The sequence below is a fragment of the Triturus cristatus genome, chromosome 4_1 (genome assembly GCF_964204655.1).
Source record: "Triturus cristatus chromosome 4_1, aTriCri1.1, whole genome shotgun sequence".
Lineage (NCBI taxonomy): Eukaryota > Metazoa > Chordata > Amphibia > Caudata > Salamandridae > Triturus > Triturus cristatus.
This window is the reverse complement of record NC_140585.1, coordinates 150830155-150853867: the sequence shown is the minus strand read 5'-3', so window position 1 is coordinate 150853867 and position 23713 is coordinate 150830155. Positions and strand designations below refer to the sequence as shown.

The 23713-nt window shown below is 36.2% G+C and overlaps 33 non-coding genes across 33 annotated transcripts; all 33 read right to left on the bottom strand.

The window, feature by feature from the left end:
* Positions 1–433: 433 nt before the first annotated feature.
* Positions 434–506, bottom strand: TRNAK-UUU (transfer RNA lysine (anticodon UUU)). The gene has a single exon. It is a non-coding gene; the product is annotated as a tRNA-Lys (tRNA).
* Positions 507–965: 459 nt separating this feature from the next.
* On the bottom strand, positions 966–1056 carry TRNAR-UCU (transfer RNA arginine (anticodon UCU)). The gene is given in 2 exon segments: positions 966–1001; positions 1020–1056. It is a non-coding gene; the product is annotated as a tRNA-Arg (tRNA).
* A 342-nt stretch (positions 1057–1398) lies between these two features.
* TRNAK-UUU (transfer RNA lysine (anticodon UUU)) lies at positions 1399–1471 on the bottom strand. The gene has a single exon. It is a non-coding gene; the product is annotated as a tRNA-Lys (tRNA).
* Positions 1472–2335: 864 nt separating this feature from the next.
* On the bottom strand, positions 2336–2408 carry TRNAK-UUU (transfer RNA lysine (anticodon UUU)). The gene has a single exon. It is a non-coding gene; the product is annotated as a tRNA-Lys (tRNA).
* A 459-nt stretch (positions 2409–2867) lies between these two features.
* On the bottom strand, positions 2868–2958 carry TRNAR-UCU (transfer RNA arginine (anticodon UCU)). Its single transcript is given in 2 exon segments — positions 2868–2903; positions 2922–2958. It is a non-coding gene; the product is annotated as a tRNA-Arg (tRNA).
* A 342-nt stretch (positions 2959–3300) lies between these two features.
* Positions 3301–3373, bottom strand: TRNAK-UUU (transfer RNA lysine (anticodon UUU)). The gene has a single exon. It is a non-coding gene; the product is annotated as a tRNA-Lys (tRNA).
* An 864-nt stretch (positions 3374–4237) lies between these two features.
* Positions 4238–4310, bottom strand: TRNAK-UUU (transfer RNA lysine (anticodon UUU)). Its single transcript has one exon. It is a non-coding gene; the product is annotated as a tRNA-Lys (tRNA).
* Positions 4311–4769: 459 nt separating this feature from the next.
* On the bottom strand, positions 4770–4860 carry TRNAR-UCU (transfer RNA arginine (anticodon UCU)). Its single transcript is given in 2 exon segments — positions 4770–4805; positions 4824–4860. It is a non-coding gene; the product is annotated as a tRNA-Arg (tRNA).
* Positions 4861–6139: 1279 nt separating this feature from the next.
* TRNAK-UUU (transfer RNA lysine (anticodon UUU)) lies at positions 6140–6212 on the bottom strand. The gene has a single exon. It is a non-coding gene; the product is annotated as a tRNA-Lys (tRNA).
* A 459-nt stretch (positions 6213–6671) lies between these two features.
* On the bottom strand, positions 6672–6762 carry TRNAR-UCU (transfer RNA arginine (anticodon UCU)). The gene is given in 2 exon segments: positions 6672–6707; positions 6726–6762. It is a non-coding gene; the product is annotated as a tRNA-Arg (tRNA).
* A 342-nt stretch (positions 6763–7104) lies between these two features.
* TRNAK-UUU (transfer RNA lysine (anticodon UUU)) lies at positions 7105–7177 on the bottom strand. The gene has a single exon. It is a non-coding gene; the product is annotated as a tRNA-Lys (tRNA).
* An 864-nt stretch (positions 7178–8041) lies between these two features.
* TRNAK-UUU (transfer RNA lysine (anticodon UUU)) lies at positions 8042–8114 on the bottom strand. Its single transcript has one exon. It is a non-coding gene; the product is annotated as a tRNA-Lys (tRNA).
* Positions 8115–8573: 459 nt separating this feature from the next.
* TRNAR-UCU (transfer RNA arginine (anticodon UCU)) lies at positions 8574–8664 on the bottom strand. Its single transcript is given in 2 exon segments — positions 8574–8609; positions 8628–8664. It is a non-coding gene; the product is annotated as a tRNA-Arg (tRNA).
* A 342-nt stretch (positions 8665–9006) lies between these two features.
* TRNAK-UUU (transfer RNA lysine (anticodon UUU)) lies at positions 9007–9079 on the bottom strand. Its single transcript has one exon. It is a non-coding gene; the product is annotated as a tRNA-Lys (tRNA).
* An 864-nt stretch (positions 9080–9943) lies between these two features.
* TRNAK-UUU (transfer RNA lysine (anticodon UUU)) lies at positions 9944–10016 on the bottom strand. Its single transcript has one exon. It is a non-coding gene; the product is annotated as a tRNA-Lys (tRNA).
* A 459-nt stretch (positions 10017–10475) lies between these two features.
* On the bottom strand, positions 10476–10566 carry TRNAR-UCU (transfer RNA arginine (anticodon UCU)). The gene is given in 2 exon segments: positions 10476–10511; positions 10530–10566. It is a non-coding gene; the product is annotated as a tRNA-Arg (tRNA).
* A 1279-nt stretch (positions 10567–11845) lies between these two features.
* Positions 11846–11918, bottom strand: TRNAK-UUU (transfer RNA lysine (anticodon UUU)). Its single transcript has one exon. It is a non-coding gene; the product is annotated as a tRNA-Lys (tRNA).
* A 459-nt stretch (positions 11919–12377) lies between these two features.
* Positions 12378–12468, bottom strand: TRNAR-UCU (transfer RNA arginine (anticodon UCU)). Its single transcript is given in 2 exon segments — positions 12378–12413; positions 12432–12468. It is a non-coding gene; the product is annotated as a tRNA-Arg (tRNA).
* Positions 12469–12810: 342 nt separating this feature from the next.
* On the bottom strand, positions 12811–12883 carry TRNAK-UUU (transfer RNA lysine (anticodon UUU)). The gene has a single exon. It is a non-coding gene; the product is annotated as a tRNA-Lys (tRNA).
* A 1396-nt stretch (positions 12884–14279) lies between these two features.
* On the bottom strand, positions 14280–14370 carry TRNAR-UCU (transfer RNA arginine (anticodon UCU)). The gene is given in 2 exon segments: positions 14280–14315; positions 14334–14370. It is a non-coding gene; the product is annotated as a tRNA-Arg (tRNA).
* Positions 14371–14712: 342 nt separating this feature from the next.
* On the bottom strand, positions 14713–14785 carry TRNAK-UUU (transfer RNA lysine (anticodon UUU)). Its single transcript has one exon. It is a non-coding gene; the product is annotated as a tRNA-Lys (tRNA).
* An 864-nt stretch (positions 14786–15649) lies between these two features.
* On the bottom strand, positions 15650–15722 carry TRNAK-UUU (transfer RNA lysine (anticodon UUU)). Its single transcript has one exon. It is a non-coding gene; the product is annotated as a tRNA-Lys (tRNA).
* Positions 15723–16181: 459 nt separating this feature from the next.
* On the bottom strand, positions 16182–16272 carry TRNAR-UCU (transfer RNA arginine (anticodon UCU)). The gene is given in 2 exon segments: positions 16182–16217; positions 16236–16272. It is a non-coding gene; the product is annotated as a tRNA-Arg (tRNA).
* A 341-nt stretch (positions 16273–16613) lies between these two features.
* TRNAK-UUU (transfer RNA lysine (anticodon UUU)) lies at positions 16614–16686 on the bottom strand. Its single transcript has one exon. It is a non-coding gene; the product is annotated as a tRNA-Lys (tRNA).
* A 1396-nt stretch (positions 16687–18082) lies between these two features.
* Positions 18083–18173, bottom strand: TRNAR-UCU (transfer RNA arginine (anticodon UCU)). The gene is given in 2 exon segments: positions 18083–18118; positions 18137–18173. It is a non-coding gene; the product is annotated as a tRNA-Arg (tRNA).
* A 341-nt stretch (positions 18174–18514) lies between these two features.
* Positions 18515–18587, bottom strand: TRNAK-UUU (transfer RNA lysine (anticodon UUU)). The gene has a single exon. It is a non-coding gene; the product is annotated as a tRNA-Lys (tRNA).
* Positions 18588–19451: 864 nt separating this feature from the next.
* On the bottom strand, positions 19452–19524 carry TRNAK-UUU (transfer RNA lysine (anticodon UUU)). Its single transcript has one exon. It is a non-coding gene; the product is annotated as a tRNA-Lys (tRNA).
* Positions 19525–19983: 459 nt separating this feature from the next.
* On the bottom strand, positions 19984–20074 carry TRNAR-UCU (transfer RNA arginine (anticodon UCU)). The gene is given in 2 exon segments: positions 19984–20019; positions 20038–20074. It is a non-coding gene; the product is annotated as a tRNA-Arg (tRNA).
* Positions 20075–20416: 342 nt separating this feature from the next.
* On the bottom strand, positions 20417–20489 carry TRNAK-UUU (transfer RNA lysine (anticodon UUU)). The gene has a single exon. It is a non-coding gene; the product is annotated as a tRNA-Lys (tRNA).
* Positions 20490–21353: 864 nt separating this feature from the next.
* Positions 21354–21426, bottom strand: TRNAK-UUU (transfer RNA lysine (anticodon UUU)). The gene has a single exon. It is a non-coding gene; the product is annotated as a tRNA-Lys (tRNA).
* A 459-nt stretch (positions 21427–21885) lies between these two features.
* On the bottom strand, positions 21886–21976 carry TRNAR-UCU (transfer RNA arginine (anticodon UCU)). The gene is given in 2 exon segments: positions 21886–21921; positions 21940–21976. It is a non-coding gene; the product is annotated as a tRNA-Arg (tRNA).
* A 342-nt stretch (positions 21977–22318) lies between these two features.
* TRNAK-UUU (transfer RNA lysine (anticodon UUU)) lies at positions 22319–22391 on the bottom strand. Its single transcript has one exon. It is a non-coding gene; the product is annotated as a tRNA-Lys (tRNA).
* An 863-nt stretch (positions 22392–23254) lies between these two features.
* On the bottom strand, positions 23255–23327 carry TRNAK-UUU (transfer RNA lysine (anticodon UUU)). Its single transcript has one exon. It is a non-coding gene; the product is annotated as a tRNA-Lys (tRNA).
* Positions 23328–23713: the final 386 nt, after the last annotated feature.

Here is a 23713-nt window from a genome sequence, read left to right as displayed (position 1 = left end):
TTAGTTATAAGATAAAGGAGGGATAAAACTGACCCAGCTAGTATTCCAACCCAAAGACTTTGAATGCTTTCTCTACATTAGCCTAGAACCCCAAGCCGCTATCCATTGCACCAGAGATCCAACCTGATTCAACAAGGTGAACAGAAATTCTCAAATAAAAAGATGAGCTATCAGCGGTTGACCAACTTTATAAATTGATTTGGAAACTATAAGCAGGGTTCCATTTTGAACATTGAATTGGGGAAAAGATAATCAACATCTCAAACGACATGATACCATTGCGGTAAGTCTTCTTAACTCTTGTCAAATGGTACTCGACCGATGGGTATTTAATGGCTCCATTAAGAGTAACTTGCAATTACTCTAATGGGACTACTCGTTCATTGGATCCTGAAAAGAGCATGTCATTAGAGTACATTTTCTTTAAACAAACCGCCTGAACAGGGACTTGAACCCTGGACCCTCAGATTAAAAGTCTGATGCTCTACCGACTGAGCTATCCAGGCTCTGATACAGCAAACCTCAAAATCACCTAATCAAAATTTGGCAGTGTCCCAACTAACGCTATGTTTCTTAAGATGGTTACCTGAAGAAGGTACCAAATACACTAGAATATAATAATGAATTGATATTTCAAGCATTTGAAATTTCTTCAGTAAATGTAACCTTATTTTTAGTCCTGAAGTTGCTACTATCTCATTTTTTTGCTGACGTCAAATTCATATGTGTTTATTGACATGGTAAAATTAAGGAAGGGCCCAAAATCTTACTTCCGAGTAAATTATATTTTCATCAGTACAGCTGACAATTTCCTCTTCTGCATAGATTACCCAAATTGAACGGTGTCTCTTTAAAATAGACTTCCTTTTACTGACCTTTTTTAGCAAATGATTTTGGTGAAGCAGAAGCATGCATGCATCGCTTATAACTTCTTTAAATAGTTATGAAATAAACAGGGATAAAACTGACTCTGGTGGGATTCGAACCCACAGCCTTTGAATACCTTCTTGACATTCACCTAGAAGTCCAATGCGCTATCCATTGCGCCACAGAGCCAATCTGCTTGAATGAGGTGCACAGATATTCAGAAATGAAATAATGAGCTTTGAGCTGTTGATCAACTTTATAAAGTTCATTGGATACTATAACCATGGCTATATTTTGAATATTGAATTGGGTAAAAGTTATTCACCGTGTCAAACTACATGATACAGTTGGTAAGTCTGCATACAACTTAAGTTTAGTGTATCGTCATCTGATATATGAGACAGATGGGTTTTTCACTTCTCCATGAAAGACGTTTTTTTTTTAATTTTGGTAATGGAATATCTTATTCATCATGCAGTGGAACACAAAAAGAATGTACAATCAGAATACTTTTTCTTTAAAGTAGCCGACCGCCTGAACAGGGACTTGAACCCTGGACCCTCAGATTAAAAGTCTGATGCTCTACCGACTGAGCTATCCAGGCTCTGCAACACTGCAACTAAAAATCAGCTAAAAATGATGTGGACGCACACCAACCTACACTTTAATTCTTAATATGGTTACATATATTAGCAATCAAATATGTAGAGTTTAATAATTAATTGATATTTCAAGCATTTGAAATTTCAGCAGCACACGTAATCTATTTTAAATCCTGAAATTCGTTCTATCTCATTTTCGGCTGACTTAGAAATCATGTCTCTAAATTGACATTGTGAAATTAGTAAAAGGCCAAATACTATTACTAGGTACTAAATTACATGTCCAGCAGTATAACTGGAAATTTACTCTTGGGCATAGATTATGCAACATTTTCAAAGCAAACAGTGTCTGTTTAAATAGACTTTCTTTCACTGCCGTTTTGGTAAATGTCTCTGGTTATGCAGAAGCAGGCATTGTTTGTTACTGTTTCAATTAGTTATAAGATAAAGGAGGGATAAAACTGACCCAGCTAGTATTCCAACCCAAAGACTTTGAATGCTTTCTCTACATTAGCCTAGAACCCCAAGCCGCTATCCATTGCACCAGAGATCCAACCTGATTCAACAAGGTGAACAGAAATTCTCAAATAAAAAGATGAGCTATCAGCGGTTGACCAACTTTATAAATTGATTTGGAAACTATAAGCAGGGTTCCATTTTGAACATTGAATTGGGGAAAAGATAATCAACATCTCAAACGACATGATACCGTTGCGGTAAGTCTTCTTAACTCTTGTCAAATGGTACACGACCGATGGGTATTTAATGGCTCCATTAAGAGTAACTTGCAATTACTCTAATGGGACTACTCGTTCATTGGATCCTGAAAAGAGAATGTCATTAGAGTACATTTTCTTTAAACAAACCGCCTGAACAGGGACTTGAACCCTGGACCCTCAGATTAAAAGTCTGATGCTCTACCGACTGAGCTATCCAGGCTCTGATACAGCAAACCTCAAAATCACCTAATCAAAATTTGGCAGTGTCCCAACTAACGCTATGTTTCTTAAGATGGTTACCTGAAGAAGGTACCAAATACACTAGAATATAATAATGAATTGATATTTCAAGCATTTGAAATTTCTTCAGTAAATGTAACCTTATTTTTAGTCCTGAAGTTGCTACTATCTCATTTTTTTGCTGACGTCAAATTCATATGTGTTTATTGACATGGTAAAATTAAGGAAGGGCCCAAAATCTTACTTCCGAGTAAATTATATTTTCATCAGTACAGCTGACAATTTCCTCTTCTGCATAGATTACCCAAATTGAACGGTGTCTCTTTAAAATAGACTTCCTTTTACTGACCTTTTTTAGCAAATGATTTTGGTGAAGCAGAAGCATGCATGCATCGCTTATAACTTCTTTAAATAGTTATGAAATAAACAGGGATAAAACTGACTCTGGTGGGATTCGAACCCACAGCCTTTGAATACCTTCTTGACATTCACCTAGAAGTCCAATGCGCTATCCATTGCGCCACAGAGCCAATCTGCTTGAATGAGGTGCACAGATATTCAGAAATGAAATAATGAGCTTTGAGCTGTTGATCAACTTTATAAAGTTCATTGGATACTATAACCATGGCTATATTTTGAATATTGAATTGGGTAAAAGTTATTCACCGTGTCAAACTACATGATACAGTTGGTAAGTCTGCATACAACTTAAGTTTAGTGTATCGTCATCTGATATATGAGACAGATGGGTTTTTCACTTCTCCATGAAAGACGTTTTTTTTTAAATTTTGGTAATGGAATATCTTATTCATCATGCAGTGGAACACAAAAAGAATGTACAATCAGAATACATTTTCTTTAAAGTAGCCGACCGCCTGAACAGGGACTTGAACCCTGGACCCTCAGATTAAAAGTCTGATGCTCTACCGACTGAGCTATCCAGGCTCTGCAACACTGCAACTAAAAATCAGCTAAAAATGATGTGGACGCACACCAACCTACACTTTAATTCTTAATATGGTTACATATATTAGCAATCAAATATGTAGAGTTTAATAATTAATTGATATTTCAAGCATTTGAAATTTCAGCAGCACACGTAATCTATTTTAAATCCTGAAATTCGTTCTATCTCATTTTCGGCTGACTTAGAAATCATGTCTCTAAATTGACATTGTGAAATTAGTAAAAGGCCAAATACTATTACTAGGTACTAAATTACATGTCTGGCAGTATAACTGGAAATTTACTCTTCGGCATAGATTATGCAACATTTTCAAAGCAAACAGTGTCTGTTTAAATAGACTTTCTTTCACTGCCGTTTTGGTAAATGTCTCTGGTTATGCAGAAGCAGGCATTGTTTGTTACTGTTTCAATTAGTTATAAGATAAAGGAGGGATAAAACTGACCCAGCTAGTATTCCAACCCAAAGACTTTGAATGCTTTCTCTACATTCGCCTAGAACCCCAAGCCGCTATCCATTGCACCAGAGATCCAACCTGATTCAACAAGGTGAACAGAAATTCTCAAATAAAAAGATGAGCTATCAGCGGTTGACCAACTTTATAAAGTGATTTGGAAACTATAAGCAGGGTTCCATTTTGAACATTGAATTGGGGAAAAGATAATCAACATCTCAAACGACATGATACCGTTGCGGTAAGTCTTCTTAACTCTTGTCAAATGGTACACGACCGATGGGTATTTAATGGCTCCATTAAGAGTAACTTGCAATTACTCTAATGGGACTACTCGTTCATTGGATCCTGAAAAGAGCATGTCATTAGAGTACATTTTCTTTAAACAAACCGCCTGAACAGGGACTTGAACCCTGGACCCTCAGATTAAAAGTCTGATGCTCTACCGACTGAGCTATCCAGGCTCTGATACAGCAAACCTCAAAATCACCTAATCAAAATTTGGCAGTGTCCCAACTAACGCTATGTTTCTTAAGATGGTTACCTGGAGAAGGTACCAAATACACTAGAATATAATAATGAATTGATATTTCAAGCATTTGAAATTTCTTCAGTAAATGTAACCTTATTTTTAGTCCTGAAGTTGCTACTATCTCATTTTTTTGCTGACGTCAAATTCATATGTGTTTATTGACATGGTAAAATTAAGGAAGGGCCCAAAATCTTACTTCCGAGTAAATTATATTTTCATCAGTACAGCTGACAATTTCCTCTTCTGCATAGATTACCCAAATTGAACGGTGTCTCTTTAAAATAGACTTCCTTTTACTGACCTTTTTTAGCAAATGATTTTGGTGAAGCAGAAGCATGCATGCATCGCTTATAACTTCTTTAAATAGTTATGAAATAAACAGGGATAAAACTGACTCTGGTGGGATTCGAACCCACAGCCTTTGAATACCTTCTTGACATTCACCTAGAAGTCCAATGCGCTATCCATTGCGCCACAGAGCCAATCTGCTTGAATGAGGTGCACAGATATTCAGAAATGAAATAATGAGCTTTGAGCTGTTGATCAACTTTATAAAGTTCATTGGATACTATAACCATGGCTATATTTTGAATACTGAATTGGGTAAAAGTTATTCACCGTGTCAAACTACATGATACAGTTGGTAAGTCTGCATACAACTTAAGTTTAGTGTATCGTCATCTGATATATGAGACAGATGGGTTTTTCACTTCTCCATGAAAGACGTTTTTTTTTTAATTTTGGTAATGGAATATCTTATTCATCATGCAGTGGAACACAAAAAGAATGTACAATCAGAATACTTTTTCTTTAAAGTAGCCGACCGCCTGAACAGGGACTTGAACCCTGGACCCTTAGATTAAAAGTCTGATGCTCTACCGACTGAGCTATCCAGGCTCTGCAACACTGCAACTAAAAATCAGCTAAAAATGATGTGGACGCACACCAACCTACACTTTAATTCTTAATATGGTTACATATATTAGCAATCAAATATGTAGAGTTTAATAATTAATTGATATTTCAAGCATTTGAAATTTCAGCAGCACACGTAATCTATTTTAAATCCTGAAATTCGTTCTATCTCATTTTCGGCTGACTTAGAAATCATGTCTCTAAATTGACATTGTGAAATTAGTAAAAGGCCAAATACTATTACTAGGTACTAAATTACATGTCCAGCAGTATAACTGGAAATTTACTCTTGGGCATAGATTATGCAACATTTTCAAAGCAAACAGTGTCTGTTTAAATAGACTTTCTTTCACTGCCGTTTTGGTAAATGTCTCTGGTTATGCAGAAGCAGGCATTGTTTGTTACTGTTTCAATTAGTTATAAGATAAAGGAGGGATAAAACTGACCCAGCTAGTATTCCAACCCAAAGACTTTGAATGCTTTCTCTACATTAGCCTAGAACCCCAAGCCGCTATCCATTGCACCAGAGATCCAACCTGATTCAACAAGGTGAACAGAAATTCTCAAATAAAAAGATGAGCTATCAGCGGTTGACCAACTTTATAAATTGATTTGGAAACTATAAGCAGGGTTCCATTTTGAACATTGAATTGGGAAAAAGATAATCAACATCTCAAACGACATGATACCATTGCGGTAAGTCTTCTTAACTCTTGTCAAATGGTACTCGACCGATGGGTATTTAATGGCTCCATTAAGAGTAACTTGCAATTACTCTAATGGGACTACTCGTTCATTGGATCCTGAAAAGAGCATGTCATTAGAGTACATTTTCTTTAAACAAACCGCCTGAACAGGGACTTGAACCCTGGACCCTCAGATTAAAAGTCTGATGCTCTACCGACTGAGCTATCCAGGCTCTGATACAGCAAACCTCAAAATCACCTAATCAAAATTTGGCAGTGTCCCAACTAACGCTATGTTTCTTAAGATGGTTACCTGAAGAAGGTACCAAATACACTAGAATATAATAATGAATTGATATTTCAAGCATTTGAAATTTCTTCAGTAAATGTAACCTTATTTTTAGTCCTGAAGTTGCTACTATCTCATTTTTTTGCTGACGTCAAATTCATATGTGTTTATTGACATGGTAAAATTAAGGAAGGGCCCAAAATCTTACTTCCGAGTAAATTATATTTTCATCAGTACAGCTGACAATTTCCTCTTCTGCATAGATTACCCAAATTGAACGGTGTCTCTTTAAAATAGACTTCCTTTTACTGACCTTTTTTAGCAAATGATTTTGGTGAAGCAGAAGCATGCATGCATCGCTTATAACTTCTTTAAATAGTTATGAAATAAACAGGGATAAAACTGACTCTGGTGGGATTCGAACCCACAGCCTTTGAATACCTTCTTGACATTCACCTAGAAGTCCAATGCGCTATCCATTGCGCCACAGAGCCAATCTGCTTGAATGAGGTGCACAGATATTCAGAAATGAAATAATGAGCTTTGAGCTGTTGATCAACTTTATAAAGTTCATTGGATACTATAACCATGGCTATATTTTGAATATTGAATTGGGTAAAAGTTATTCACCGTGTCAAACTACATGATACAGTTGGTAAGTCTGCATACAACTTAAGTTTAGTGTATCGTCATCTGATATATGAGACAGATGGGTTTTTCACTTCTCCATGAAAGACGTTTTTTTTTTAATTTTGGTAATGGAATATCTTATTCATCATGCAGTGGAACACAAAAAGAATGTACAATCAGAATACTTTTTCTTTAAAGTAGCCGACCGCCTGAACAGGGACTTGAACCCTGGACCCTCAGATTAAAAGTCTGATGCTCTACCGACTGAGCTATCCAGGCTCTGCAACACTGCAACTAAAAATCAGCTAAAAATGATGTGGACGCACACCAACCTACACTTTAATTCTTAATATGGTTACATATATTAGCAATCAAATATGTAGAGTTTAATAATTAATTGATATTTCAAGCATTTGAAATTTCAGCAGCACACGTAATCTATTTTAAATCCTGAAATTCGTTCTATCTCATTTTCGGCTGACTTAGAAATCATGTCTCTAAATTGACATTGTGAAATTAGTAAAAGGCCAAATACTATTACTAGGTACTAAATTACATGTCCAGCAGTATAACTGGAAATTTACTCTTGGGCATAGATTATGCAACATTTTCAAAGCAAACAGTGTCTGTTTAAATAGACTTTCTTTCACTGCCGTTTTGGTAAATGTCTCTGGTTATGCAGAAGCAGGCATTGTTTGTTACTGTTTCAATTAGTTATAAGATAAAGGAGGGATAAAACTGACCCAGCTAGTATTCCAACCCAAAGACTTTGAATGCTTTCTCTACATTAGCCTAGAACCCCAAGCCGCTATCCATTGCACCAGAGATCCAACCTGATTCAACAAGGTGAACAGAAATTCTCAAATAAAAAGATGAGCTATCAGCGGTTGACCAACTTTATAAATTGATTTGGAAACTATAAGCAGGGTTCCATTTTGAACATTGAATTGGGGAAAAGATAATCAACATCTCAAACGACATGATACCGTTGCGGTAAGTCTTCTTAACTCTTGTCAAATGGTACACGACCGATGGGTATTTAATGGCTCCATTAAGAGTAACTTGCAATTACTCTAATGGGACTACTCGTTCATTGGATCCTGAAAAGAGAATGTCATTAGAGTACATTTTCTTTAAACAAACCGCCTGAACAGGGACTTGAACCCTGGACCCTCAGATTAAAAGTCTGATGCTCTACCGACTGAGCTATCCAGGCTCTGATACAGCAAACCTCAAAATCACCTAATCAAAATTTGGCAGTGTCCCAACTAACGCTATGTTTCTTAAGATGGTTACCTGAAGAAGGTACCAAATACACTAGAATATAATAATGAATTGATATTTCAAGCATTTGAAATTTCTTCAGTAAATGTAACCTTATTTTTAGTCCTGAAGTTGCTACTATCTCATTTTTTTGCTGACGTCAAATTCATATGTGTTTATTGACATGGTAAAATTAAGGAAGGGCCCAAAATCTTACTTCCGAGTAAATTATATTTTCATCAGTACAGCTGACAATTTCCTCTTCTGCATAGATTACCCAAATTGAACGGTGTCTCTTTAAAATAGACTTCCTTTTACTGACCTTTTTTAGCAAATGATTTTGGTGAAGCAGAAGCATGCATGCATCGCTTATAACTTCTTTAAATAGTTATGAAATAAACAGGGATAAAACTGACTCTGGTGGGATTCGAACCCACAGCCTTTGAATACCTTCTTGACATTCACCTAGAAGTCCAATGCGCTATCCATTGCGCCACAGAGCCAATCTGCTTGAATGAGGTGCACAGATATTCAGAAATGAAATAATGAGCTTTGAGCTGTTGATCAACTTTATAAAGTTCATTGGATACTATAACCATGGCTATATTTTGAATATTGAATTGGGTAAAAGTTATTCACCGTGTCAAACTACATGATACAGTTGGTAAGTCTGCATACAACTTAAGTTTAGTGTATCGTCATCTGATATATGAGACAGATGGGTTTTTCACTTCTCCATGAAAGACGTTTTTTTTTAAATTTTGGTAATGGAATATCTTATTCATCATGCAGTGGAACACAAAAAGAATGTACAATCAGAATACATTTTCTTTAAAGTAGCCGACCGCCTGAACAGGGACTTGAACCCTGGACCCTCAGATTAAAAGTCTGATGCTCTACCGACTGAGCTATCCAGGCTCTGCAACACTGCAACTAAAAATCAGCTAAAAATGATGTGGACGCACACCAACCTACACTTTAATTCTTAATATGGTTACATATATTAGCAATCAAATATGTAGAGTTTAATAATTAATTGATATTTCAAGCATTTGAAATTTCAGCAGCACACGTAATCTATTTTAAATCCTGAAATTCGTTCTATCTCATTTTCGGCTGACTTAGAAATCATGTCTCTAAATTGACATTGTGAAATTAGTAAAAGGCCAAATACTATTACTAGGTACTAAATTACATGTCTGGCAGTATAACTGGAAATTTACTCTTCGGCATAGATTATGCAACATTTTCAAAGCAAACAGTGTCTGTTTAAATAGACTTTCTTTCACTGCCGTTTTGGTAAATGTCTCTGGTTATGCAGAAGCAGGCATTGTTTGTTACTGTTTCAATTAGTTATAAGATAAAGGAGGGATAAAACTGACCCAGCTAGTATTCCAACCCAAAGACTTTGAATGCTTTCTCTACATTCGCCTAGAACCCCAAGCCGCTATCCATTGCACCAGAGATCCAACCTGATTCAACAAGGTGAACAGAAATTCTCAAATAAAAAGATGAGCTATCAGCGGTTGACCAACTTTATAAAGTGATTTGGAAACTATAAGCAGGGTTCCATTTTGAACATTGAATTGGGGAAAAGATAATCAACATCTCAAACGACATGATACCGTTGCGGTAAGTCTTCTTAACTCTTGTCAAATGGTACACGACCGATGGGTATTTAATGGCTCCATTAAGAGTAACTTGCAATTACTCTAATGGGACTACTCGTTCATTGGATCCTGAAAAGAGCATGTCATTAGAGTACATTTTCTTTAAACAAACCGCCTGAACAGGGACTTGAACCCTGGACCCTCAGATTAAAAGTCTGATGCTCTACCGACTGAGCTATCCAGGCTCTGATACAGCAAACCTCAAAATCACCTAATCAAAATTTGGCAGTGTCCCAACTAACGCTATGTTTCTTAAGATGGTTACCTGGAGAAGGTACCAAATACACTAGAATATAATAATGAATTGATATTTCAAGCATTTGAAATTTCTTCAGTAAATGTAACCTTATTTTTAGTCCTGAAGTTGCTACTATCTCATTTTTTTGCTGACGTCAAATTCATATGTGTTTATTGACATGGTAAAATTAAGGAAGGGCCCAAAATCTTACTTCCGAGTAAATTATATTTTCATCAGTACAGCTGACAATTTCCTCTTCTGCATAGATTACCCAAATTGAACGGTGTCTCTTTAAAATAGACTTCCTTTTACTGACCTTTTTTAGCAAATGATTTTGGTGAAGCAGAAGCATGCATGCATCGCTTATAACTTCTTTAAATAGTTATGAAATAAACAGGGATAAAACTGACTCTGGTGGGATTCGAACCCACAGCCTTTGAATACCTTCTTGACATTCACCTAGAAGTCCAATGCGCTATCCATTGCGCCACAGAGCCAATCTGCTTGAATGAGGTGCACAGATATTCAGAAATGAAATAATGAGCTTTGAGCTGTTGATCAACTTTATAAAGTTCATTGGATACTATAACCATGGCTATATTTTGAATATTGAATTGGGTAAAAGTTATTCACCGTGTCAAACTACATGATACAGTTGGTAAGTCTGCATACAACTTAAGTTTAGTGTATCGTCATCTGATATATGAGACAGATGGGTTTTTCACTTCTCCATGAAAGACGTTTTTTTTTTAATTTTGGTAATGGAATATCTTATTCATCATGCAGTGGAACACAAAAAGAATGTACAATCAGAATACTTTTTCTTTAAAGTAGCCGACCGCCTGAACAGGGACTTGAACCCTGGACCCTTAGATTAAAAGTCTGATGCTCTACCGACTGAGCTATCCAGGCTCTGCAACACTGCAACTAAAAATCAGCTAAAAATGATGTGGACGCACACCAACCTACACTTTAATTCTTAATATGGTTACATATATTAGCAATCAAATATGTAGAGTTTAATAATTAATTGATATTTCAAGCATTTGAAATTTCAGCAGCACACGTAATCTATTTTAAATCCTAAAATTCGTTCTATCTCATTTTCGGCTGACTTAGAAATCATGTCTCTAAATTGACATTGTGAAATTAGTAAAAGGCCAAATACTATTACTAGGTACTAAATTACATGTCCAGCAGTATAACTGGAAATTTACTCTTGGGCATAGATTATGCAACATTTTCAAAGCAAACAGTGTCTGTTTAAATAGACTTTCTTTCACTGCCGTTTTGGTAAATGTCTCTGGTTATGCAGAAGCAGGCATTGTTTGTTACTGTTTCAATTAGTTATAAGATAAAGGAGGGATAAAACTGACCCAGCTAGTATTCCAACCCAAAGACTTTGAATGCTTTCTCTACATTAGCCTAGAACCCCAAGCCGCTATCCATTGCACCAGAGATCCAACCTGATTCAACAAGGTGAACAGAAATTCTCAAATAAAAAGATGAGCTATCAGCGGTTGACCAACTTTATAAATTGATTTGGAAACTATAAGCAGGGTTCCATTTTGAACATTGAATTGGGGAAAAGATAATCAACATCTCAAACGACATGATACCATTGCGGTAAGTCTTCTTAACTCTTGTCAAATGGTACACGACCGATGGGTATTTAATGGCTCCATTAAGAGTAACTTGCAATTACTCTAATGGGACTACTCGTTCATTGGATCCTGAAAAGAGCATGTCATTAGAGTACATTTTCTTTAAACAAACCGCCTGAACAGGGACTTGAACCCTGGACCCTCAGATTAAAAGTCTGATGCTCTACCGACTGAGCTATCCAGGCTCTGATACAGCAAACCTCAAAATCACCTAATCAAAATTTGGCAGTGTCCCAACTAACGCTATGTTTCTTAAGATGGTTACCTGAAGAAGGTACCAAATACACTAGAATATAATAATGAATTGATATTTCAAGCATTTGAAATTTCTTCAGTAAATGTAACCTTATTTTTAGTCCTGAAGTTGCTACTATCTCATTTTTTTGCTGACGTCAAATTCATATGTGTTTATTGACATGGTAAAATTAAGGAAGGGCCCAAAATCTTACTTCCGAGTAAATTATATTTTCATCAGTACAGCTGACAATTTCCTCTTCTGCATAGATTACCCAAATTGAACGGTGTCTCTTTAAAATAGACTTCCTTTTACTGACCTTTTTTAGCAAATGATTTTGGTGAAGCAGAAGCATGCATGCATCGCTTATAACTTCTTTAAATAGTTATGAAATAAACAGGGATAAAACTGACTCTGGTGGGATTCGAACCCACAGCCTTTGAATACCTTCTTGACATTCACCTAGAAGTCCAATGCGCTATCCATTGCGCCACAGAGCCAATCTGCTTGAATGAGGTGCACAGATATTCAGAAATGAAATAATGAGCTTTGAGCTGTTGATCAACTTTATAAAGTTCATTGGATACTATAACCATGGCTATATTTTGAATATTGAATTGGGTAAAAGTTATTCACCGTGTCAAACTACATGATACAGTTGGTAAGTCTGCATACAACTTAAGTTTAGTGTATCGTCATCTGATATATGAGACAGATGGGTTTTTCACTTCTCCATGAAAGACGTTTTTTTTTTAATTTTGGTAATGGAATATCTTATTCATCATGCAGTGGAACACAAAAAGAATGTACAATCAGAATACATTTTCTTTAAAGTAGCCGACCGCCTGAACAGGGACTTGAACCCTGGACCCTCAGATTAAAAGTCTGATGCTCTACCGACTGAGCTATCCAGGCTCTGCAACACTGCAACTAAAAATCAGCTAAAAATGATGTGGACGCACACCAACCTACACTTTAATTCTTAATATGGTTACATATATTAGCAATCAAATATGTAGAGTTTAATAATTAATTGATATTTCAAGCATGTGAAATTTCAGCAGCACACGTAATCTATTTTAAATCCTGAAATTCGTTCTATCTCATTTTCGGCTGACTTAGAAATCATGTCTCTAAATTGACATTGTGAAATTAGTAAAAGGCCAAATACTATTACTAGGTACTAAATTACATGTCCAGCAGTATAACTGGAAATGTACTCTTGGGCATAGATTATGCAACATTTTCAAAGCAAACAGTGTCTGTTTAAATAGACTTTCTTTCACTGCCGTTTTGGTAAATGTCTCTGGTTATGCAGAAGCAGGCATTGTTTGTTACTGTTTCAATTAGTTATAAGATAAAGGAGGGATAAAACTGACCCAGCTAGTATTCCAACCCAAAGACTTTGAATGCTTTCTCTACATTAGCCTAGAACCCCAAGCCGCTATCCATTGCACCAGAGATCCAACCTGATTCAACAAGGTGAACAGAAATTCTCAAATAAAAAGATGAGCTATCAGCGGTTGACCAACTTTATAAATTGATTTGGAAACTATAAGCAGGGTTCCATTTTGAACATTGAATTGGGGAAAAGATAATCAACATCTCAAACGACATGATACCATTGCGGTAAGTCTTCTTAACTCTTGTCAAATGGTACACGACCGATGGGTATTTAATGGCTCCATTAAGAGTAACTTGCAATTACTCTAATGGGACTACTCGTTCATTGGATCCTGAAAAGAGCATGTCATTAGAGTACATTTTCTTTAAACAAACCGCCTGAACAGGGACTTGAACCCTGGACCCTCAGATTAAAAGTCTGATGCTCTACCGACTGAGCTATCCAGGGTCTGATACAGCAAACCTCAAAATCACCTAATCAAAATTTGGCAGTGTCCCAACTAACGCTATGTTTCTTAAGATGGTTACCTGAAGAAGGTACCAAATACACTAGAATATAATAATGAATTGATATTTCAAGCATTTGAAATTTCTTCAGTAAATGTAACCTTATTTTTAGTCCTGAAGTTGCTACTATCTCATTTTTTTGCTGACGTCAAATTCATATGTGTTTATTGACATGGTAAAATTAAGGAAGGGCCCAAAATCTTACTTCCGAGTAAATTATATTTTCATCAGTACAGCTGACAATTTCCTCTTCTGCATAGATTACCCAAATTGAACGGTGTCTCTTTAAAATAGACTTCCTTTTACTGACCTTTTTTAGCAAATGATTTTGGTGAAGCAGAAGCATGCATGCATCGCTTATAACTTCTTTAAATAGTTATGAAATAAACAGGGATAAAACTGACTCTGGTGGGATTCGAACCCACAGCCTTTGAATACCTTCTTGACATTCACCTAGAAGTCCAATGCGCTATCCATTGCGCCACAGAGCCAATCTGCTTGAATGAGGTGCACAGATATTCAGAAATGAAATAATGAGCTTTGAGCTGTTGATCAACTTTATAAAGTTCATTGGATACTATAACCATGGCTATATTTTGAATATTGAATTGGTTAAAAGTTATTCACCGTGTCAAACTACATGATACAGTTGGTAAGTCTGCATACAACTTAAGTTTAGTGTATCGTCATCTGATATATGAGACAGATGGGTTTTTCACTTCTCCATGAAAGACGTTTTTTTTTTAATTTTGGTAATGGAATATCTTATTCATCATGCAGTGGAACACAAAAAGAATGTACAATCAGAATACATTTTCTTTAAAGTAGCCGACCGCCTGAACAGGGACTTGAACCCTGGACCCTCAGATTAAAAGTCTGATGCTCTACCGACTGAGCTATCCAGGCTCTGCAACACTGCAACTAAAAATCAGCTAAAAATGATGTGGACGCACACCAACCTACACTTTAATTCTTAATATGGTTACATATATTAGCAATCAAATATGTAGAGTTTAATAATTAATTGATATTTCAAGCATTTGAAATTTCAGCAGCACACGTAATCTATTTTAAATCCTGAAATTCGTTCTATCTCATTTTCGGCTGACTTAGAAATCATGTCTCTAAATTGACATTGTGAAATTAGTAAAAGGCCAAATACTATTACTAGGTACTAAATTACATGTCCAGCAGTATAACTGGAAATTTACTCTTGGGCATAGATTATGCAACATTTTCAAAGCAAACAGTGTCTGTTTAAATAGACTTTCTTTCACTGCCGTTTTGGTAAATGTCTCTGGTTATGCAGAAGCAGGCATTGTTTGTTACTGTTTCAATTAGTTATAAGATAAAGGAGGGATAAAACTGACCCAGCTAGTATTCCAACCCAAAGACTTTGAATGCTTTCTCTACATTAGCCTAGAACCCCAAGCCGCTATCCATTGCACCAGAGATCCAACCTGATTCAACAAGGTGAACAGAAATTCTCAAATAAAAAGATGAGCTATCAGCGGTTGACCAACTTTATAAAGTGATTTGGAAACTATAAGCAGGGTTCTATTTTGAACATTGAATTGGGGAAAAGATAATCAACATCTCAAACGACATGATACCGTTGCGGTAAGTCTTCTTAACTCTTGTCAAATGGTACACGACCGATGGGTATTTAATGGCTCCATTAAGAGTAACTTGCAATTACTCTAATGGGACTACTCGTTCATTGGATCCTGAAAAGAGCATGTCATTAGAGTACATTTTCTTTAAACAAACCGCCTGAACAGGGACTTGAACCCTGGACCCTCAGATTAAAAGTCTGATGCTCTACCGACTGAGCTATCCAGGCTCTGATACAGCAAACTGCAAAATCACCTAATCAAAATTTGGCAGTGTCCCAACTAACGCTATGTTTCTTAAGATGGTTACCTGAAGAAGGTACCAAATACACTAGAATATAATAATGAATTGATATTTCAAGCATTTGAAATTTCTTCAGTAAATGTAACCTTATTTTTAGTCCTGAAGTTGCTACTATCTCATTTTTTTGCTGACGTCAAATTCATATGTGTTTATTGACATGGTAAAATTAAGGAAGGGCCCAAAATCTTACTTCCGAGTAAATTATATTTTCATCAGTACAGCTGACAATTTCCTCTTCTGCATAGATTACCCAAATTGAACGGTGTCTCTTTAAAATAGACTTCCTTTTACTGACCTTTTTTAGCAAATGATTTTGGTGAAGCAGAAGCATGCATGCATCGCTTATAACTTCTTTAAATAGTTATGAAATAAACAGGGATAAAACTGACTCTGGTGGGATTCGAACCCACAGCCTTTGAATACCTTCTTGACATTCACCTAGAAGTCCAATGCGCTATCCATTGCGCCACAGAGCCAATCTGCTTGAATGAGGTGCACAGATATTCAGAAATGAAATAATGAGCTTTGAGCTGTTGATCAACTTTATAAAGTTCATTGGATACTATAACCATGGCTATATTTTGAATATTGAATTGGGTAAAAGTTATTCACCGTGTCAAACTACATGATACAGTTGGTAAGTCTGCATACAACTTAAGTTTAGTGTATCGTCATCTGATATATGAGACACATGGGTTTTTCACTTCTCCATGAAAGACGTTTTTTTTTAATTTTGGTAATGGAATATCTTATTCATCATGCAGTGGAACACAAAAAGAATGTACAATCAGAATACTTTTTCTTTAAAGTAGCCGACCGCCTGAACAGGGACTTGAACCCTGGACCCTCAGATTAAAAGTCTGATGCTCTACCGACTGAGCTATCCAGGCTCTGCAACACTGCAACTAAAAATCAGCTAAAAATGATGTGGACGCACACCAACCTACACTTTAATTCTTAATATGGTTACATATATTAGCAATCAAATATGTAGAGTTTAATAATTAATTGATATTTCAAGCATTTGAAATTTCAGCAGCACACGTAATCTATTTTAAATCCTGAAATTCGTTCTATCTCATGTTCGGCTGACTTAGAAATCATGTCTCTAAATTGACATTGTGAAATTAGTAAAAGGCCAAATACTATTACTAGGTACTAAATTACATGTCCGGCAGTATAACTGGAAATTTACTCTTCGGCATAGATTATGCAACATTTTCAAAGCAAACAGTGTCTGTTTAAATAGACTTTCTTTCACTGCCGTTTTGGTAAATGTCTCTGGTTATGCAGAAGCAGGCATTGTTTGTTACTGTTTCAATTAGTTATAAGATAAAGGAGGGATAAAACTGACCCAGCTAGTATTCCAACCCAAAGACTTTGAATGCTTTCTCTACATTAGCCTAGAACCCCAAGCCGCTATCCATTGCACCAGAGATCCAACCTGATTCAACAAGGTGAACAGAAATTCTCAAATAAAAAGATGAGCTATCAGCGGTTGACCAACTTTATAAAGTGATTTGGAAACTATAAGCAGGGTTCCATTTTGAACATTGAATTGGGGAAAAGATAATCAACATCTCAAACGACATGATACCGTTGCGGTAAGTCTTCTTAACTCTTGTCAAATGGTACACGACCGATGGGTATTTAATGGCTCCATTAAGAGTAACTTGCAATTACTCTAATGGGACTACTCGTTCATTGGATCCTGAAAAGAGCATGTCATTAGAGTACATTTTCTTTAAACAAACCGCCTGAACAGGGACTTGAACCCTGGACACTCAGATTAAAAGTCTGATGCTCTACCGACTGAGCTATCCAGGCTCTGATACAGCAAACCTCAAAATCACCTAATCAAAATTTGGCAGTGTCCCAACTAACGCTATGTTTCTTAAGATGGTTACCTGAAGAAGGTACCAAATACACTAGAATATAATAATGAATTGATATTTCAAGCATTTGAAATTTCTTCAGTAAATGTAACCTTATTTTTAGTCCTGAAGTTGCTACTATCTCATTTTTTTGCTGACGTCAAATTCATATGTGTTTATTGACATGGTAAAATTAAGGAAGGGCCCAAAATCTTACTTCCGAGTAAATTATATTTTCATCAGTACAGCTGACAATTTCCTCTTCTGCATAGATTACCCAAATTGAACGGTGTCTCTTTAAAATAGACTTCCTATTACTGACCTTTTTTAGCAAATGATTTTGGTGAAGCAGAAGCATGCATGCATCGCTTATAACTTCTTTAAATAGTTATGAAATAAACAGGGATAAAACTGACTCTGGTGGGATTCGAACTCACAGCCTTTGAATACCTTCTTGACATTCACCTAGAAGTCCAATGCGCTATCCATTGCGCCACAGAGCCAATCTGCTTGAATGAGGTGCACAGATATTCAGAAATGAAATAATGAGCTTTGAGCTGTTGATCAACTTTATAAAGTTCATTGGATACTATAACCATGGCTATATTTTGAATATTGAATTGGGTAAAAGTTATTCACCGTGTCAAACTACATGATACAGTTGGTAAGTCTGCATACAACTTAAGTTTAGTGTATCGTCATCTGATATATGAGACAGATGGGTTTTTCACTTCTCCATGAAAGACGTTTTTTTTTAATTTTGGTAATGGAATATCTTATTCATCATGCAGAGGAACACAAAAAGAATGTACAATCAGAATACTTTTTCTTTAAAGTAGCCGACCGCCTGAACAGGGACTTGAACCCTGGACCCTCAGATTAAAAGTCTGATGCTCTACCGACTGAGCTATCCAGGCTCTGCAACACTGCAACTAAAAATCAGCTAAAAATGATGTGGACGCACACCAACCTACACTTTAATTCTTAATATGGTTACATATATTAGCAATCAAATATGTAGAGTTTAATAATTAATTGATATTTCAAGCATTTGAAATTTCAGCAGCACACGTAATCTATTTTAAATCCTGAAATTCGTTCTATCTCATTTTCGGCTGACTTAGAAATCATGTCTCTAAATTGACATTGTGAAATTAGTAAAAGGCCAAATACTATTACTAGGTACTAAATTACATGTCCAGCAGTATAACTGGAAATTTACTCTTGGGCATAGATTATGCAACATTTTCAAAGCAAACAGTGTCTGTTTAAATAGACTTTCTTTCACTGCCGTTTTGGTAAATGTCTCTGGTTATGCAGAAGCAGGCATGGTTTGTTACTGTTTCAATTAGTTATAAGATAAAGGAGGGATAAAACTGACCCAGCTAGTATTCCAACCCAAAGACTTTGAATGCTTTCTCTACATTAGCCTAGAACCCCAAGCCGCTATCCATTGCACCAGAGATCCAACCTGATTCAACAAGGTGAACAGAAATTCTCAAATAAAAAGATGAGCTATCAGCGGTTGACCAACTTTATAAAGTGATTTGGAAACTATAAGCAGGGTTCCATTTTGAACATTGAATTGGGGAAAAGATAATCAACATCTCAAACGACATGATACCGTTGCGGTAAGTCTTCTTAACTCTTGTCAAATGGTACACGACCGATGGGTATTTAATGGCTCCATTAAGAGTAACTTGCAATTACTCTAATGGGACTACTCGTTCATTGGATCCTGAAAAGAGCGTGTCATTAGAGTACATTTTCTTTAAACAAACCGCCTGAACAGGGACTTGAACCCTGGACCCTCAGATTAAAAGTCTGATGCTCTACCGACTGAGCTATCCAGGCTCTGATACAGCAAACCTCAAAATCACCTAATCAAAATTTGGCAGTGTCCCAACTAACGCTATGTTTCTTAAGATGGTTACCTGGAGAAGGTACCAAATACACTAGAATATAATAATGAATTGATATTTCAAGCATTTGAAATTTCTTCAGTAAATGTAACCTTATTTTTAGTCCTGAAGTTGCTACTATCTCATTTTTTTGCTGACGTCAAATTCATATGTGTTTATTGACATGGTAAAATTAAGGAAGGGCCCAAAATCTTACTTCCGAGTAAATTATATTTTCATCAGTACAGCTGACAATTTCCTCTTCTGCATAGATTACCCAAATTGAACGGTGTCTCTTTAAAATAGACTTCCTTTTACTGACCTTTTTTAGCAAATGATTTTGGTGAAGCAGAAGCATGCATGCATCGCTTATAACTTCTTTAAATAGTTATGAAATAAACAGGGATTAAACTGACTCTGGTGGGATTCGAACCCACAGCCTTTGAATACCTTCTTGACATTCACCTAGAAGTCCAATGCGCTATCCATTGCGCCACAGAGCCAATCTGCTTGAACGAGGTGCACAGATATTCAGAAATGAAATAATGAGCTTTGAGCTGTTGATCAACTTTATAAAGTTCATTGGATACTATAACCATGGCTATATTTTGAATATTGAATTGGGTAAAAGTTATTCACCGTGTCAAACTACATGATACAGTTGGTAAGTCTGCATACAACTTAAGTTTAGTGTATCGTCATCTGATATATGAGACAGATGGGTTTTTCACTTCTCCATGAAAGACGTTTTTTTTTTAATTTTGGTAATGGAATATCTTATTCATCATGCAGTGGAACACAAAAAGAATGTACAATCAGAATACTTTTTCTTTAAAGTAGCCGACCGCCTGAACAGGGACTTGAACCCTGGACCCTCAGATTAAAAGTCTGATGCTCTACCGACTGAGCTATCCAGGCTCTGCAACACTGCAACTAAAAATCAGCTAAAAATGATGTGGACGCACACCAACCTACACTTTAATTCTTAATATGGTTACATATATTAGCAATCAAATATGTAGAGTTTAATAATTAATTGATATTTCAAGCATTTGAAATTTCAGCAGCACACGTAATCTATTTTAAATCCTGAAATTCGTTCTATCTCATTTTCGGCTGACTTAGAAATCATGTCTCTAAATTGACATTGTGAAATTAGTAAAAGGCCAAATACTATTACTAGGTACTAAATTACATGTCCGGCAGTATAACTGGAAATTTACTCTTCGGCATAGATTATGCAACATTTTCAAAGCAAACAGTGTCTGTTTAAATAGACTTTCTTTCACTGCCGTTTTGGTAAATGTCTCTGGTTATGCAGAAGCAGGCATTGTTTGTTACTGTTTCAATTAGTTATAAGATAAAGGAGGGATAAAACTGACCCAGCTAGTATTCCAACCCAAAGACTTTGAATGCTTTCTCTACATTCGCCTAGAACCCCAAGCCGCTATCCATTGCACCAGAGATCCAACCTGATTCAACAAGGTGAACAGAAATTCTCAAATAAAAAGATGAGCTATCAGCGGTTGACCAACTTTATAAAGTGATTTGGAAACTATAAGCAGGGTTCCATTTTGAACATTGAATTGGGGAAAAGATAATCAACATCTCAAACGACATGATACTGTTGCGGTAAGTCTTCTTAACTCTTGTCAAATGGTACACGACCGATGGGTATTTAATGGCTCCATTAAGAGTAACTTGCAATTACTCTAATGGGACTACTCGTTCATTGGATCCTGAAAAGAGCATGTCATTAGAGTACATTTTCTTTAAACAAACCGCCTGAACAGGGACTTGAACCCTGGACCCTCAGATTAAAAGTCTGATGCTCTACCGACTGAGCTATCCAGGCTCTGATACAGCAAACCGCAAAATCACCTAATCAAAATTTGGCAGTGTCCCAACTAACGCTATGTTTCTTAAGATGGGTACCTGAAGAAGGTACCAAATACACTAGAATATAATAATGAATTGATATTTCAAGCATTTGAAATTTCTTCAGTAAATGTAACCTTATTTTTAGTCCTGAAGTTGCTACTATCTCATTTTTTTGCTGACGTCAAATTCATATGTGTTTATTGACATGGTAAAATTAAGGAAGGGCCCAAAATCTTACTTCCGAGTAAATTATATTTTCATCAGTACAGCTGACAATTTCCTCTTCTGCATAGATTACCCAAATTGAACGGTGTCTCTTTAAAATAGACTTCCTTTTACTGACCTTTTTTAGCAAATGATTTTGGTGAAGCAGAAGCATGCATGCATCGCTTATAACTTCTTTAAATAGTTATGAAATAAACAGGGATTAAACTGACTCTGGTGGGATTCGAACCCACAGCCTTTGAATACCTTCTTGACATTCACCTAGAAGTCCAATGCGCTATCCATTGCGCCACAGAGCCAATCTGCTTGAACGAGGTGCACAGATATTCAGAAATGAAATAATGAGCTTTGAGCTGTTGATCAACTTTATAAAGTTCATTGGATACTATAACCATGGCTATATTTTGAATATTGAATTGGGTAAAAGTTATTCACCGTGTCAAACTACATGATACAGTTGGTAAGTCTGCATACAACTTAAGTTTAGTGTATCGTCATCTGATATATGAGACAGATGGGTTTTTCACTTCTCCATGAAAGACGTTTTTTTTTTAATTTTGGTAATGGAATATCTTATTCATCATGCAGTGGAACACAAAAAGAATGTACAATCAGAATACTTTTTCTTTAAAGTAGCCGACCGCCTGAACAGGGACTTGAACCCTGGACCCTCAGATTAAAAGTCTGATGCTCTACCGACTGAGCTATCCAGGCTCTGCAACACTGCAACTAAAAATCAGCTAAAAATGATGTGGACGCACACCAACCTACACTTTAATTCTTAATATGGTTACATATATTAGCAATCAAATATGTAGAGTTTAATAATAATTGATATTTCAAGCATTTGAAATTTCAGCAGCACACGTAATCTATTTTAAATCCTGAAATTCGTTCTATCTCATTTTCGGCTGACTTAGAAATCATGTCTCTAAATTGACATTGTGAAATTAGTAAAAGGCCAAATACTATTACTAGGTACTAAATTACATGTCCAGCAGTATAACTGGAAATTTACTCTTGGGCATAGATTATGCAACATTTTCAAAGCAAACAGTGTCTGTTTAAATAGACTTTCTTTCACTGCCGTTTTGGTAAATGTCTCTGGTTATGCAGAAGCAGGCATTGTTTGTTACTGTTTCAATTAGTTATAAGATAAAGGAGGGATAAAACTGACCCAGCTAGTATTCCAACCCAAAGACTTTGAATGCTTTCTCTACATTCGCCTAGAACCCCAAGCCGCTATCCATTGCACCAGAGATCCAACCTGATTCAACAAGGTGAACAGAAATTCTCAAATAAAAAGATGAGCTATCAGCGGTTGACCAACTTTATAAAGTGATTTGGAAACTATAAGCAGGGTTCCATTTTGAACATTGAATTGGGGAAAAGATAATCAACATCTCAAACGACATGATACCGTTGCGGTAAGTCTTCTTAACTCTTGTCAAATGGTACACGACCGATGGGTATTTAATGGCTCCATTAAGAGTAACTTGCAATTACTCTAATGGGACTACTCGTTCATTGGATCCTGAAAAGAGCATGTCATTAGAGTACATTTTCTTTAAACAAACCGCCTGAACAGGGACTTGAACCCTGGACCCTCAGATTAAAAGTCTGATGCTCTACCGACTGAGCTATCCAGGCTCTGATACAGCAAACCGCAAAATCACCTAATCAAAATTTGGCAGTGTCCCAACTAACGCTATGTTTCTTAAGATGGGTACCTGAAGAAGGTACCAAATACACTAGAATATAATAATGAATTGATATTTCAAGCATTTGAAATTTCTTCAGTAAATGTAACCTTATTTTTAGTCCTGAAGTTGCTACTATCTCATTTTTTTGCTGACGTCAAATTCATATGTGTTTATTGACATGGTAAAATTAAGGAAGGGCCCAAAATCTTACTTCCGAGTAAATTATATTTTCATCAGTACAGCTGACAATTTCCTCTTCTGCATAGATTACCCAAATTGAACGGTGTCTCTTTAAAATAGACTTCCTTTTACTGACCTTTTTTAGCAAATGAT